This window comes from Rhinoderma darwinii, chromosome 5 (genome assembly GCF_050947455.1).
Source record: "Rhinoderma darwinii isolate aRhiDar2 chromosome 5, aRhiDar2.hap1, whole genome shotgun sequence".
Classification (NCBI taxonomy): Eukaryota; Metazoa; Chordata; class Amphibia; order Anura; family Rhinodermatidae; genus Rhinoderma; species Rhinoderma darwinii.
The window spans coordinates 147,569,640-147,586,439 of record NC_134691.1 but is presented as its reverse complement, the minus strand read 5'-3'; the positions used below and the strand labels follow the sequence as shown (position 1 = coordinate 147,586,439).

Sequence of the window (16,800 nt, the reverse complement as noted above, 5' to 3'; positions counted from 1 at the left end):
GAAGCACCAGGGCTGCACGGACCTGACTCTGGAATGGGCACGTGGGAACTGCAAGTGCCAGTGGTTCTAATGCAAATGCACATACAATTTATCAAAACTTGTGCAAAGGAATAGTGGAATAGTTGCCCATAGCAACCAATCAGATTGCTTTTAGCCCTCGAACCTGATTGTTTGCTATAGGCAACCGCTCCCCTTTTACTTTGCACCAGTTTTGATAAATCTCCCGCAGTGTTGATGACGTGTTAATGAAGGGACAAGAGGGGGAGAAGAGGAGTGGTGAAGTATGTATGAGTTTTATTTTATTTTATGGGCGACGTAGGGTGATAGTATGGCGCATAGCTGCAATCGCTGCACAACAATTGTGTCGCACGGCCCGGCTGAAAGACGCGGCTCATTTATGAAGAGGCCTTAGTCTCTTATCAAATGTGTCAGAGTTTACTCTAATTTTTTATTTTTATTAAGATTGGCGTATGAAACGCTAGCCGTGGATGTATGTTTGATCACACGGCAGCTGTTAAAGGATGTAGCAAATGGCCTTTCTAGCTGGAGTATGAGGCTAATCTATTATTTAGCATAGACCGTATTCGGCTAGCCACGATAGAGCTCCATTCGGAAGCCATATATTTTATGCTAATAACAGGATAGTATCTGAGCAAAAAAAGTTGCAGCTTGCATGCTGCTGTGTTCAATGAAGGCGAGGCAGCGAAAATAGTCCCAATGCACCTTCCTAAATCCAGTCTACTTTAATAAGTGTTGAACCAGCCGATCAATAACCGTAAGCTCACAATTACACACAATGATATTATCAATACTGTGAGTGAAGTAAAGTCAGGCTTAGCTCACTACTGCAGAGTGCCCTTTTCCCATTCAAAGTTTAGTATTATAAAGCTTTAGGGTCCTCTTACACGGCCCAACATGGGTTGTTTAAATGAGCGCCGATCAACGAGACAGCTCGTTGATCGGCGCTCGTTTGCTCCTTTCACATGGAGCTATATATGAGGACAAGCGCTTGTTACTACGATCGTTCATCCTCATACATTTCTATCATGTCGGCAGCACGTCTCCCTGTTTACACAGGGAGATGTAGTGCCGACAACGATTAATATTTTAGGCTGCATAAACGATACAAGCGTGTGCATCAACATGAACATGTGTATGTCCACATTGTCTTACTTTATGCATAGTGTATGGTGTGACTTTACATGGTGCAAACTTTATCACTGCTCTAGATGAAGATTACCAAGTATGGTTGCTATAGCCACGAAAGAGCATGTTGAATAGACAGGAATAGGCTCCATCATGGATCTGCTCGAGACAAACTACTTTTCCATCAGAATGGCAGTGTATAATATTCCTCTGTGCTACAATAATGTATATGATGTACCTTGATCTAACAACATTGGTCATAACTGTAATGGGACCTGAATGCCAATTTCAACAAACATTATGGATACCTAGAATGCAATGGCGACAGCAGGCCTTGGATAGAAGGAGTACAGAGCTTCACTGCTACTATGTTAGTTTATCTTGGTGGTGATTCATGTTGCAATAGCTGCTAAAGAAATGCGCTGAAGCAGCACAATGACACTGGCTTAGCTTCTTTAGAGTTGCATCTAAATGAGTTGATTTAAAGCCCGACCTAATGATTTTGCCCTTAATAACCTGTAGCCATCTGGTCCTAGACGTTCCAGCAATTATACACTGTGACAATAATGCACATATGTTCAGCAATTCTAAAACTCATCTTCAGAGCCAGATTCCCACAGAGCGCGCTCAATGATGACCTTACATCATTTTAATAGCACATACCAATAAATCACATTTTCTCTCTTCCATACTATGTCTGCCAATGCTTTGAACATTAATGGAGGTTTTAAGTTAAATTAAATAATTTGCCCTTAACCGTTAGCTATGGTAATCCATAGTAAATGAGGTTATATTTATATTTGTATAGGTTAAAGATGACAGAACAAAACTTAAGCAGTAAGATAATTGAAAATACAACAGTATATTGCATGTGCTGTATTGATTTGCCATTGATGGATTATTATATGCTCAATAGCCCGGAAACAGCCCAGCCCTTTACATATATACTAATAGGGCATATGTACACTCGGGACTCGCTCTATAAACCAGAGCAAAGAGTCACTAACAAGCAGCAGCTCTTGCCATGGAGGATTCGGGATTAAATGTATAGTCGGCTGAATCCCCCCCTGGCTAAATCTACTGGTTGCTGGGGGTCTGAGGAGCTGGACCAGCTGCTCTCATATTAAAGGGGTTGTATGTGGTGAGTTGTGGAAAATTGTTATATTTTTTATGCAGTGACCACCGCAAATAAAATTCTGTATGACAATCAGTCACTGAAATGAATGGCCAAAAATCATAAATGTAATTTGAGTTTTACGATTTCGATGACCTAAATATAACTGTTTCCACAATGGAATTTCCTTCTGAAAAATATAAATCAAGCCAGAATGATCCTCTTTCCTTGGCTACAGGTAAAATGCAAGCTAGAATCCCAATAGTTAATTTTTTATTAGGATTGTATTAAATTATAATTTTATATTATGTTCAGAAAATACCCGGGGACTTTATTATATAAGTGACTTATTACATTATACTTTTCCCCTATAATTGGAGCTTCCATAGCATTCCCAGTTGCAGGGGAAAGCAGCCCTGATCATATATTAAGACTGTGCGGCGTGTACCGTGAGCCAGGAGATAGCCCATGTGACCCGGCTACCAGCCATTCATTGGAGGCAGCAGCATTTGAGTGTCAGCAATCGGGAAGGCAGAAAAGTTCATTTTCATACCAAAAAAATAGTATTAGTGGTCATTAAGGTGTAAATGGAATCGTTCATAGCAGTCAGACTTGTTCCAATCCAGTTGCACAATCTTTTAATATTTTGGTACAGTATAAATAAATGCACCTATTGTTGCAAACAATAAAAAAAAATGACAATCATCTTTAGATATATATTTTATGAACTTCAGGCAAATAAAGTGTGTCTAGCCTGTGGTGCCTTTTGAAAACGCATACATTCTTTCTCCATGCCTACCAAATGAGTGGTATGATGCTTTTGCTGTGCTCATCTCTGAGTCAGTCAGAAATAGTCCCACTTTTGATGTCCCTCCCCTCTAACAGAGTGCAGTAACAGATACACAGAGTAACTGCAGCTGCATCCCCCCATCTTCCATTCATTACATGATTCTAGACCAGTGTTTTCCAACCTGTGTCTATCCAGCTGTTGAAAAACTACAGCTCCCAGTATGCCCTGAAAGCCCGCAACTGTCAGGGCATGATGGGAGTTTCAGTTTTGCAACAGCAGACGGTCCACAGGTTGGAGACCATGGGCTGAAGAGGTTTCAAAACATTTAAAGAGAGCCATAAGGGGGACTACAGTTTGCTGAATGGTGAGGAAGATGCCACTTTCCCCTAAAATATATTACAACGTTTCATGTATTCACATGTACTACCAATTTATGAAAAATTATAATGATTGGAGCACATAATAAATAAGTGTATAAATCAAAATCAAAGGAACAGTATGTACATATATAACCAGTGTTTCCCCTTTCTACTTTTGTGTAAAAAAAATTCAAATGTACATCATTGTCATGTATCAATGTCGTCTATAATGTACAATATATTCTTTTTTTGATATTTGCATTGTTCACTCAAGCATACTGTGAAGGTGAAGTTTTGTCCCAGTGACATGCAAATTTTGTCATTCTAGCTATGGTCATACCGTATCAATAAGAATTTTCTTAAATAATAAAGATTTCTGATTATTATCAGAGTATTATTGATTACACATTGAAGCGGTCACGATCTGTGGGTATGTGGACCCACTGGGCCGTACCGCCGTAGCGGGATAGCAGCTGGCCAACAGGATACCAAGTCAATGTGTTAGGGATCTGCCAGGTACTTCATCTAGGTATACTCCTGGGATTAATCAATCCACACCTGAGGCCAGACCTGTTCGACTGACACCATCTCCCACCAACCAGGGTGGCAGGCTCAGGAGTGGGAGAGCCTATCGCGGCCTGGTCTGTCGGAGTTAGCTCCGCCCCCTGTCTTTATTACCTGCCCTGTTCTCTCCCTCAGTGCTTGTAATTCTTTTGGATTCCTGGCCCCACTGCTGCTTGCTCCAGCCTGCTTCTGCCGTGCTTCTGCCTTGCTGCAGTTCTGCTTGACCTGCTTTGCTTTGCCCCTGGCTTGCTTCTGTCTCCGTGCCCGCTTGGGTGTACTCACTTCGTCCTGGTCCTGACTTTCGTTCGCCGCTCCGTTTCCTTGTGGCGTTCCGTGGCTACCGCCCCTTCCCTTGCGTGTTCCCTGTTTGTTTTCCTGTGCACTTAGACAGCGTAGGGACCGCCGCCCAGTTGTACCTCGTCGCCTAGGGCGGGTCGTTGCAAGTAGGCAGGGACAGGGCGGTGGGTAGATTAGGGCTCACTTTCCCTTCACCTCCTTTCTGCCATTACATAATTACAAGCCCTTACCTAGTCTACCATTTCTCCTACGCTGACGCTATCATGGACCCCCTTGAGACCCTGACCCAGCAGATGCAGGGCCTCTCCCTACAGGTCCAGGCCCTGGCCCAAAGGGTCAATCAGGGTGACGCTGCTTTAGTAGTACCCCTCACCTCACCTCTAGAACCCGACCTCAAGTTACCTGACCGGTTCTCTGGGGACCGTAAGACGTTTCACTCCTTGCGGGAGAGTTGCAGACTGTATTTCCGCCTAAAGCCCCACTCCTCAGGTTCCGAGAACCAGCGGGTGGGTATCATCATATCCCGACTCCAGGAAGGGCCCCAAGAGTGGGCCTTCTCCTTGGCTCCTGACGCCCCTGAACTTTCCTCTGTTGATCGTTTTTTCTCTGCCCTCGGACTCATTTACGACGAGACTGACAGGACTGCTTTAGCCGAGAGTCAGCTGGTGACCTTACGTCAGGGTAGGAGACCGGTAGAGGAATACTGTTCTGATTTTAGAAAGTGGTGCGTAGCTTCTCAGTGGAACGATCCGGCCCTAAGGTGCCAGTTTAGGTTAGGATTATCTGACGCCCTGAAGGATCTGCTGGTTAGCTACCCCTCGTCTGACTCCCTTGACCAGGTTATGGCCCTAGCAGTACGACTTGACCGACGTCTCAGGGAACGTCAGCTAGAACGCTTCAGTGTGCTCCCCTCTGACTTTTCTGCGATCCCCCCCGAGGTCCCGTCTCCTCGCCCCTCCACGGAGGACTCGGAGGTACCTATGCAACTCGGGGCCTCCATGTCCCCTCGACAACGTAGGGAGTTTCGCAGAATGAATGGTCTCTGCTTCTACTGTGGGGACGACAAGCATCTACTGAACACCTGTCCCAGGCGCAAGAATAAGAAGCCGGAAAACTTCCGCGCCTAAGTGATCATCGGGGAGGTCACTTGGGCGCACAGGTATTTCCCGTTAATGTGAAACGCAATAAAATTTTGCTTCCCTTTCAGGTCTCGTTTGCTGGCCGGTCTGCCACGGGCAGTGCTTTCGTGGATTCTGGCTCATCTGCTAATATCATGTCTGTGGAATTTGCTATGTCTCTAAAGATGCCTTGTATTGATTTACCTTATCCTATCCCTGTAGTAGGAATCGACTCAACTCCCCTTGCTAATGGTTATTTTACTCAGCATACTCCTGTTTTTGAACTCCTGGTTGGCTCCATGCATTTGGAGCAGTGCTCTGTACTGGTGATGCAGGGATTATCGTCTGATCTGGTTTTAGGCCTTCCCTGGTTGCAGTTGCATAATCCCACGTTTGATTGGAATACTGGGGATCTCACCAAATGGGGTAATGAATGTCTTATGTCATGTCTTTCTGTTAACTCTATTTCTCCCCGGGAGGAGGTAAACACGCTTCCTGAGTTTGTTCAGGACTTCGCCGATGTGTTTTCTAAGGAGGCCTCCGAGGTGTTGCCCCCGCATAGAGATTACGATTGCGCTATCGATTTGGTGCCTGGTGCCAAGCTTCCTAAGGGTAGGATATTTAATCTTTCATGTCCTGAACGTGAAGCTATGAGGGTGTATATCCAAGAATGCCTGGCCAAGGGTTTCATTCGCCCCTCGACTTCTCCTGTAGGTGCTGGCTTCTTCTTCGTGGGGAAGAAGGATGGTGGTCTTAGGCCGTGCATTGATTATCGTAACCTGAATAAGGTCACCGTAAGGAACCAGTACCCACTTCCTTTGATTCCGGATCTTTTTAATCAGGTTCAGGGAGCCCAATGGTTTTCTAAGTTCGATCTACGGGGGGCATATAACCTTATCCGCATCAAAGAGGGGGATGAGTGGAAAACTGCGTTCAACACACCCGAGGGTCATTTCGAATACCTGGTCATGCCCTTTGGGTTGTGTAATGCCCCTGCTGTCTTCCAGAATTTTATTAATGAAATCCTGAGAGAGTACCTGGGTAATTTTCTTGTTGTGTACCTTGATGACATACTGGTGTTTTCCAAGGACTGGTCCTCCCACGTGGAGCATGTCAGGAAGGTGCTCCAGGTCCTTCGGGAGAATAATCTGTTTGCTAAGACTGAAAAATGTGTCTTTGGGGTACAGGAGATACCATTTTTAGGGCAAATCCTCACTCCTCATGAATTCCGCATGGACCCTGCCAAGGTTCAGGCTGTGGCGGAATGGGTCCAACCTGCCTCCCTTAAGGCGTTACAGTGTTTTTTAGGGTTCGCCAACTATTACAGGAGATTTATTGCCAACTTCTCGGTCGTCGCTGAGCCTCTTACGGACCTTACCCGCAAGGGTGCTGATGTCCTCCATTGGCCCCCTGAGGCCGTCCAGGCCTTTGAGACTCTCAAGAAGTGCTTTATCTCGGCCCCCGTGCTGATTCAGCCCAACCAAGCGGAGCCATTTATTGTGGAGGTTGACGCTTCCGAGGTGGGAGTGGGGGCCGTCTTGTCCCAGGGTACCAGCTCCCTCACCCATCTCCGCCCCTGTGCTTACTTCTCTAGGAAGTTTTCGCCCACGGAGAGTAACTATGATATTGGCAACCGCGAACTTCTAGCCATTAAATGGGCTTTTGAGGAGTGGCGGCACTTCCTGGAGGGGGCCAGACACCAGGTAACGGTCCTTACGGATCACAAGAATCTGGTTTTCCTAGAATCGGCCCGGAGGCTTAATCCTAGACAAGCTCGGTGGGCACTATTCTTTACCAGATTTAATTTCTTGGTTACCTATAGGGCTGGGTCCAAGAATATTAAGGCTGATGCTCTGTCACGTAGTTTCATGGCCAATCCTCCTTCCGAGAAGGATCCTGCTTGTATTTTACCCCCTGGTATAATCGTCTCTGCCACGGATTCTGATTTAGCTTCTGATATCGCGGCTGATGAGGGTGCAGCTCCCGGGAACGTCCCTGGGGACAAACTGTTTGTTCCCCTGCAATACCGGCTGAGGGTACTCAGGGAAAACCATGACTCCGCTCTAACTGGTCATCCTGGCATCTTGGGCACCAAACACCTCATTACCAGAAACTATTGGTGGCCTGGGTTGCCTAAAGACGTTAGGGCTTACGTCGCCGCTTGTGAGGTTTGCGCTAGGTCCAAAACCCCTAGGTCCCGACCTGCGGGCCTACTACGTTCCTTGCCCATTCCCCAGAGACCTTGGACCCATATTTCCATGGATTTTATCACCGATTTGCCTCCATCTCAGGGCAAGTCGGTGGTGTGGGTGGTAGTCGACCGCTTCAGCAAGATGTGCCACTTTGTGCCCCTTAAGAAGCTACCTAACGCCAAGACGTTAGCTTCTTTGTTTGTGAAACACATCCTGCGTCTCCATGGGGCCCCAGTCAATATCGTTTCTGACAGAGGGGTACAATTTGTTTCCTTATTTTGGAGAGCTTTTTGTAAAAAGTTGGAGATTGATCTGTCCTTCTCCTCCGCCTTCCATCCCGAAACTAATGGCCAAACGGAAAGGACCAACCAATCCCTGGAACAATATTTAAGGTGTTTCATCTCTGACTGTCAATTCGATTGGGTCTCATTCCTTCCCCTTGCTGAATTTTCCCTGAATAACCGGGTCAGTAACTCGTCAGGGGTCTCCCCGTTTTTCTGTAATTTCGGGTTTAACCCAAGGTTCTCCTCCGTCTCCCCTGGTTGTTCCAATAATCCTGAGGTAGAGGATGTTCATCGGGAACTGTGCACTGTCTGGGCCCAGGTTCAGAAGAACCTAGAGGCGTCCCAGAGCGCACAAAAGATTCAGGCGGATAGTAGACGTTCTGCTAACCCCCGGTTTGTCGTCGGGGATTTGGTCTGGTTGTCGTCCAGGAACTTGCACCTTAAGGTCCCGTCCAGGAAGTTTGCGCCCCGATTTATTGGACCTTATAAGATCATTGAAGTCCTCAACCCTGTATCCTTCCGTCTGGAGCTCCCCCCATCCTTTCGCATACATGATGTCTTCCATGCCTCCCTCCTTAAACGCTGCTCCCCGTCCTGGTCCCCCTCGAGGATACCTCCTGTTCCCGTTCTCACCCCTGAGGGGGTGGAATTCGAGGTGGCCAAGATTATGGACAGTAGGATGGTCCAGGGCTCCCTCCAGTACCTGGTCCATTGGAGAGGATACGGGCCGGAGGAGAGGACTTGGGTACCTGCCCGTGATGTTCACGCTGGGGTATTGATCAGGAGGTTCCACCTTCTCTTCCCCACTAAACCGGGTCCCCTTAGTAAGGGTCCGGTGGCCCCTCATAAAAGGGGGAGTACTGTTAGGGATCTGCCAGGTACTTCATCTAGGTATACTCCTGGGATTAATCAATCCACACCTGAGGCCAGACCTGTTCGACTGACACCATCTCCCACCAACCAGGGTGGCAGGCTCAGGAGTGGGAGAGCCTATCGCGGCCTGGTCTGTCGGAGTTAGCTCCGCCCCCTGTCCTTTATTACCTGCCCTGTTCTCTCCCTCAGTGCTTGTAATTCTTTTGGATTCCTGGCCCCACTGCTGCTTGCTCCAGCCTGCTTCTGCCGTGCTTCTGCCTTGCTGCAGTTCTGCTTGACCTGCTTTGCTTTGCCCCTGGCTTGCTTCTGTCTCCGTGCCCGCTTGGGTGTACTCACTTCGTCCTAGTCCTGACTTTCGTTCGCCGCTCCGTTTCCTTGTGGCGTTCCGTGGCTACCGCCCCTTCCCTTGCGTGTTCCCTGTTTGTTTTCCTGTGCACTTAGACAGCGTAGGGACCGCCGCCCAGTTGTACCTCGTCGCCTAGGGCGGGTCGTTGCAAGTAGGCAGGGACAGGGCGGTGGGTAGATTAGGGCTCACTTTCCCTTCACCTCCTTTCTGCCATTACACAATGTCTATAGTTTGAATAAGGGTACCTGTGGTAATTCAGACAGCGGTGGTAGCCTTGGATGGGACCTTGTCAGCAGGCAGACACCAGGCGTGGTGTAACACAGAAGGCATAGTATACGGTAGAACACGACTCCAACTCTCTATGACACAGGAACAAGGTAGCAGGATACAGGTAGCAGGTACGGGAACACTGCAAACTGGAAAACACTAAGGGACCATTTGCAAAGACTAACACGGGTAAACACAACAATGCTCAGGCAATGAGGGAAGGGGCAGGACCCTTCTTATAGTCCAGGGTGAGTACGGGCTAATTACATATTTACTACATGTGTGCGCTGGTCCTTTAAGGCTGGGCACGAGCGTGCGCACGCACCCTATGAGACACAGCAGAATGAAGCGGAAGTGAGCTGAGTAATCCCGACGGCCCGTGGGACTTGCAGAAGCATTCTGTATTTAAGGCAAACAATGCAATATGCCAAGATGGTTTTCCATATTTATCTGCAGTTCTATCGCATTGTAAATGGTTGGCTAACATTATTCCTTAGAAACAATGTAGCAGTCATAAAGCAATCACACTCCATTGTACAAGCCGTGTAATTGCTGGAGATGAGCTAATAGAGTGCTTTATGTGAGGCTGGATACCTTACTAGAAATGAACATCTCAATCATGTTTCTTTACTAGACAAAGTCTAAATTGCTATATAACATTCCAAATCTAGTCCCAGATGTTCATATATCACACAGTGAAGTTTGTATCCAACAATATTCCTAGTAACTTCTGTTACTTGAGGCGTTTTGCATCTCCTGAAGCATTTAAATTACTATCACATACAAACACTTATTGGGTGACGTTCCTCCCGGGCATGTGCTAGTCTATATGCCTGTTAGATGTAGGTTTACTACTCCCCCGTGTCCATGTTTTACTAGAAAAATGCCGTTTTGGATGCCTGATGCAGATAAGGATAAGAATCATATAATCAATTTAATATATATCAAAAGGCATATATAAAGTAGAGAGAAATCTTGGCAGAAATCTTAATGGTTCACATATCCACACACCTTTTTGGTCATGGAAGGTCCTGATTTTGTTTGTTCCCCAACCCCTTTCCCACCCCCTAGTTGATTGTATATGTTTGCTGGCATTTCAGTGTCTATTCTGAGGATAAATCTTATTTAAGATCTTTCCACCTATGGGGCATGGGGATAGGGCCAAACTGATCACCTGATCTAATACCCTCTTTTCTTTCTTTTTTTAAAAAAAATAAATCATGCGTTCTCCACTTAAGTGCCACAAAAAAGTGCTCACAAGGGCCCCCAGCATATTTCCTGACTCTGTCAGCCAGAAGGCTCGTCTATGTTCCGGAATTTGCATAGACTGTCGACTACACATCCCCCAGAGTTCAATAGTCTACAGTAGGTTGGCTTCCCCAGAAGAGGAAGCCGGGTTGCAAGGGGGATGAGGAACCTTATGTCCACAAACACCTTCCCTAGACCTTCAGAAAGGACACCCATAAGGGCATCACATCCTAAAAAATCCTGTGACAAAATATAAAGTAACACAAAAAATGAATAAAGCCAGCCTTATGGCTGGCAATTATAAAAAGTACTTATACTTAAAAAGGTTATCTGGTTATGTAAAATTGATGGCCTATCCTCAGGATAGGCCATAAATACCTGATTGTGGGGGTCAGCACGAATGGGAAGCAGCTGTAATATGGTGCACAACCGCTACAAATGTGAAGGCGTGCTGTGTGGAGCTGTGTAAGCAATGAAGCAGCAGCAGTGCTCACTGCCGCGGCCCCTTCAAACAGCTGATCGATGGGGGTGCTGAGAGTCGGACCCCCACAATCAGATATTGATGGCCTATCTTACAAAAAGCCTATAAATTTTACTTGATAACCCCTTTAAACTTGTCAGAAGGACGGATTAAATAGAGGTGTGTGCTCAAATAGTGTGAAAAAGATAACGTTCATTCGCAAGTGCACCCAATCATGTGGGTTACTGGCCACCCACTCTGGAGGCACTACACACCTCAGGGTTTCAAACTACCCGACCTGATAGCATTGATCAGAAAGTCCTATGTAGCCGCCTGCAGGTAGCTGTTGTGCCAGCCTGCATACACCCATGTCTAAACCTCCTAGTGCATGGCGTACCTGCTGGATCTCACCTACAGTGTGATACTATACAGTCATACTCTTTAACAATGTATACATCCTATGTTTATCTTATAAATGTCTAGCACAATTCTCTAGTCGGCCTTCTACATTTATATTAGTAGAAATAAAGTTTGCAGCACGACAGGATGTAGGCTTTTTAATGAACAGATGGGAGCAAATAATTAAGGTTGGTATAATCCCACTGCTGTTCCTAATACTCTATGAAAGAAATCTGTCCAAGATTGCTGAGCTGAAAATGTGGTTTGGGTGATATATCTTGCTCTATGAAGCTGCCTTAAAATGAACAGCATTAAAATATGTAGGTGAAAGTGTATGGCACAGACATGACTATATACAGAGTTAAATCCTAATTATTGGTGTCATTTAATATCAACAACCATGATAAAGCACCGCCATAACATAAACATTGACACACAGAAATTTTAAAAAAATCCAACATTATCCAAGGGGTATCATTTGCATATAAAATCCCAAACACATGAATAAAAAGGAACAATAATCTATTTGTGTTACATAGAAATTCATCAGTTTATTTACTACCAAATTCCTTGTGACATTACCTAAAACTTGCCAGAGCCAGGTGCAGGAGGCTGTATGGCGCCACGTAGAGTCCATGCAGTTCCGTAATATGGAACCATAGGTACTCCATGTGTCACCATATGGTAGTCTGTATGGTGCTGTATTTCGGAGATATTCTCCCCTAGAACCAATGCAAACATTTCTTTATAAAATATCTGTCTACTTCTGTATAAAATTGAAGGTATACAAAGGTGTAGCAAGGCCCTATAGAAGTCTATGGGTGCCCTATTATGGCTATGTACAACGCAGAGATTTTTTTCATATCCTATAAAGGATAATAGTTGAGAAACAGTCCAACATTGCTGATTGAGAATATAGGACTAAACAGATGATGAAGGAAAATTTCAAGAGATAAACTAGAAAACAATAAAATATGATGAATGTTATAATTTCCATAAAATACTAAGGACACAATTGATCTAATAATCTGCGGGACTTCAGAATATAACATTTCATAAATTAGCCATGTAGAATCTAACATGGTCAGATCTAGGATCTGACTGCGAGCCATCACTGGCCATGGGCCTCAGGGACTACCCTAATGCCCGAATGGTAAGTCTATTCCTGCATATGGTTAAGCCGTATAATCCGTCAATGTACTGCAGACATAGGAGCTAACATGTTTTACAACAAACAGTTTAAAAGTGAGAGAATTTGGCAGCCTGTATTCTGTTGGTAGATCATGCAGAGTAATTTGTGGGGGACATTGAGATATTCTTCATCCCTGCCATCTATTGTTGAATCTCTCCTACATGTAAATAAAGCATTGCTGATAAGAACTGTTTATTAGTAAATTTGTATGTTTGCAAATACGTCCAAATGTGGAGTTCACGTTAAAATAAATAAGCAAATAGTGACATAGTAGGTTTCATGTACAAAAGCACAATATCTATTTTGGCTTTGAATAGATTCATAGAGTTGGGAAAATTTTCATCTAAAAACTGTATGATATCAAACAACAATCCATGAAATGATTTATCTGAGTGTTTATTCCAGGTTATAGCCTTCCACGTCAGCATTTTATGAATTGCATTGTATTGACATTTCCCAGGAAAGAAATACAATAAAATAACTTGACTATATAGACAGTGCCACAGATCTAATAATTTATTATACAGATTTAATTTTCTTTCAAATGACAAATGTTAGGCCCTGTTCACATCGCATTTGTAATATACGTTTAGCTTGTAGACCAGGAAACAGGGCCAGTGTCAGCATCCGGCGAACCCGGGCAAGTGCCGGGGCCCACTACCCTTGGGGGGGACTAATCGGCTGCCGGGTGCTAACACTGCCGTCATGGCTCCTCCAGGAGTGGAATCAACGGCCAGAGTCTTGCCGGGGATTCTGCTTCTAGAGGGAGCCCCTGTCTAGAAGGCGGCGTAACTACCGCTGTATCAGCCATAGGGCCCACTGAATGAGGGGACCCGTGCTGTCCACTTTCACGGCCCCCCCCCCCATGCCCAGTGGCCCCGCTAGTCCTTAGGACGCAGATACTATTGAACGCTATGGCAGAGCAGGGAAGTATCTCCCCGCTCTGCCATTTACTACGCTACAGACTCCCAGGCAGAGTGCTAGTAGCGCTGTGGAAGCACCAGACGTCACTGTCCATATATGGACAGTGATGTCAGGAGGAGAGAAGGAGTCCCAGGCAGAGTGCTAGAAGCGGCTTTTCTCTGGGGAAGCCCCTGACATCACTGTCCATATTTGGACAGTGATGTCAGGAGGAGAGAAGGTGTCCCATGCAGAGTGCTAGAACCAGCTCTGCTCTGGGACTCCATCTCTGCGGAAGCCCCTGACATCACTGTCCATGTATGGACAGTGTTGTCAGGAGCAGAGCAGTGTCCCAGGCAGAGTTCTTGTAGCGCTCTGCCTGGGACTTTGACTCTGTGGTTGCCCCTGACATCACTAGCCGTATATGGACAGTGATGTCAGGGGCTTCCACAGAGTCAGAGTACCAGAGCAGAGCCTTTAATAGCATTCTGCCCGGGACTTCAGCTCTGCTCCGGACATCACTATCCATATATGGACAGTGATGTCAGGAGCAGAGCAGGAGTCCCAGGCAGAGTGCTAGTAGCGCTCTGACCGGGACTACGTCTCTGGGGAAGCCCCTGAAATCACTGTCCATATATCTATATATGGCAATGCTCTGGCTGGGGATTCCACTCCTAGAGGGAGCCCCAGAGGCGCTACCTACAAGGAGGGGGGCAGTCTGGCACTACCAGGGAGAAGGGCTGTCTGGTACTATCAGAGAGGGGGCTGTGTGGCACTACCAGGAAGGGGGGCTGTGTGGCACTACCAAGAAGGGGGGCTGTGTGGCACTAGCTGGAAGGGGGACTGTGTGGCACTAACTGGGAGGGGAGCTGTGTGGCACTACCTGGGAGGGGGGCTGTGTGGCACTACCTGGGAGGGGGGCTGTGTGGCACTACCTGGGAGGGGGGCTGTGTGGCACTACCTGGGAGGAGTGGGCGGTGTGGCACTACCTGGGTGGACGGGCTGTGTGGCACTACCAGAGAGGTGGGGGGCTGTGTGGCACTACCTGAGGGGGGGCTGTATGGTATTACCTGGGAGGGGGCTGTGTGGCACTATCTACAGAGGGCACTAAATTTATTGGGGTACAAATTGGGGGCCTAACTTGTATATGGGGGCATAAACAGGGCCTAACGTCTATATGGGGGCACAAAGTAACGTTTTCTGCCATTTTACTGCCGCCGTGGGTTCCCCCACAAAGGGGCCTACTAAGTTTGTGTTGCCCAAGGGCCCACATAAACCTGGAGCCGGCCCTGCCAGGAAAGCTCCAGACATACACGCTAAATATGTTTATAGGACTGCATTAGCTAAATGGAGTCTAAAAGCGTGTCCTTTTGGCTCCCCTCGGGCTGGCGTTCGTCAGTATACATTTTTTTTAAAGTATGGAATAGCATAATTATGTATACCCTATTTCGGACAAAGGGATCCTGCAAAAAAGTATACTGCGTGGTATCCATTTTTTTAACATTGGAGCCTATGGGTGACATATGCCACTGTATAGTATACGTCACAGGCATCCGTTAAACGTATATGTCATGAGCTTTTCAATAGCTTTTCATGATGTATACGTTAAACAGATGCCATATTAGCCTATGGGTGACTGTTGCCTAACAGTGGCATCCATCACCTATAGGCTATTATGGCATCTGTTTAATGTATAAGTAATGAAAAGGTCATAATATTTCATGACATATCCGTTAAACGTATCCCATCATATGCCACTGTTAGACATCCGTCACAGCTTACGTTTAACGTATACATCGGGAACTTTTGCCGGCATCCATCTATGATCTATATTATAATTTTAGGGCACATTTAGTGGTCAGATATATGAGCCCTATATATCATACACATCATAACCCCTTTAACTGTACTAGTCAGGAGACTTAGCTGCAGTAGGGTCGTCCTCCATTATGAGCCGAGGAATCTTCATAGTGTATGGCTGTTATAATGCAGCTGGGTTGCTATGACAAGCTATGAAAAACATGAAAAGCTTGGTGAAAAATCTGCTTCCTATTGTCAATCATCGTCACTTGTCTACCAACCAAAGCAGTTCTAAATGGCTGCTAGTGTCGTCGGCACATTGGTATTCTGTCTTCTATATGTAGATTTCTAGTTTGTAAGTGCTCCGTACAGTCCGCTCATTCCTCATATCATCTGAAAGTGAGATTTGCTTACGAAAGTATATCCTGCTTTACATTGTGCAATTAAAGACGTCAATTTATGTTAGGTCAGCTAAGCCATAATAAATCATTATGCCCCTTATAAAATATATCATTCGCAAAATAATCCTATGTACTTGAATTTGATCATTAAATCACAAGATTACAATAATAAGGAGGAAACCATTGCCGGTCCCCAGGGCAACATCAACTATTTTTGTCCATTAAAAAATCCTAGCAGGTAGCGCATCTCATTTAGTGAAAATGGCTGCTGGCAAAATAATTCTTCTCGGCTGGTGTATTTAACCCTTGATATACTATTCCTGAGCTTAGTTGTTCATGTGGAAACTCTCCCTGTACTTGCTTTATAAGACAGAGTGTATCTAATATTAATTCAGTATATAAAACGCCTACAATCTAAAAGTAAATGTTAAGGCTTTCAACACTGTAAAATTTTTAAGATTTGTTAACCCTAATCACATGAACGGGGACAAGATGCAATACCAGACAACTACATTTTGTATAAATGAAACACAATGTTGGTCTACTAAAAGTGGAGATTTTATATAAAGCAGTAAAGTCATCTAAAACCATAGCTCTGTATATGATTAACTAAATATATTACTATGAAAAAATAATCAGGTGAAAATATTTCCTCTGCGTCATTGGGAGCAGTTACTCCTAACAAGTGCCTTCAATATTTTAGTCTCTGAGGAGTAAGCAGCTATTATTATTGTTAGTAATAGGAGTATTGATCTATATAACACTTATATCTGCTCAGCACAATTGTATCACTTTACCCTGATGTACCATAAACTCTTCGCTATAGCTTAGCAGCATGTGGAAGATACTAGAACTACCTTCCGTTTATATAGGTGGCCTGCCTGTAATCTATGGGTATCCAGCTCCTACAAAAATACAGGTCCCAGTATCAAGGTATCGCTTTCATGTTATGTTCGGACTTGGAGAGCCACTGGTTTCAGGCCGCTGGTTTATATCCTGTTGGTTGTCTGTGTGATTAAATAATTTTTATATACACTGTAACCATGTTAA

At 45.4% G+C, this 16,800-nt stretch overlaps 1 protein-coding gene and 1 long non-coding RNA gene across 7 annotated transcripts in view; one reads left to right on the top strand and one right to left on the bottom strand.

Annotated features, from left to right (window-relative positions):
* The window catches only part of PHACTR1 (phosphatase and actin regulator 1), a 376,244-nt gene that overhangs the window by 210,379 nt on the left and 149,065 nt on the right, over positions 1 to 16,800 (top strand). The window lies entirely within an intron of this gene.
* The window catches only part of LOC142651655 (uncharacterized), a 60,514-nt gene that overhangs the window by 32,897 nt on the left and 10,817 nt on the right, over positions 1 to 16,800 (bottom strand). The window contains exon 4 of one of the 2 annotated variants that reach the window (XR_012847672.1): positions 15,235 to 15,559. The exons of the other annotated variant lie outside the window; for it this stretch is intronic. This is a non-coding gene — a long non-coding RNA (uncharacterized LOC142651655). Of the gene's footprint in view, positions 1 to 15,234; positions 15,560 to 16,800 lie in introns of those variants that run through there. 2 annotated transcript variants of the gene reach the window in all.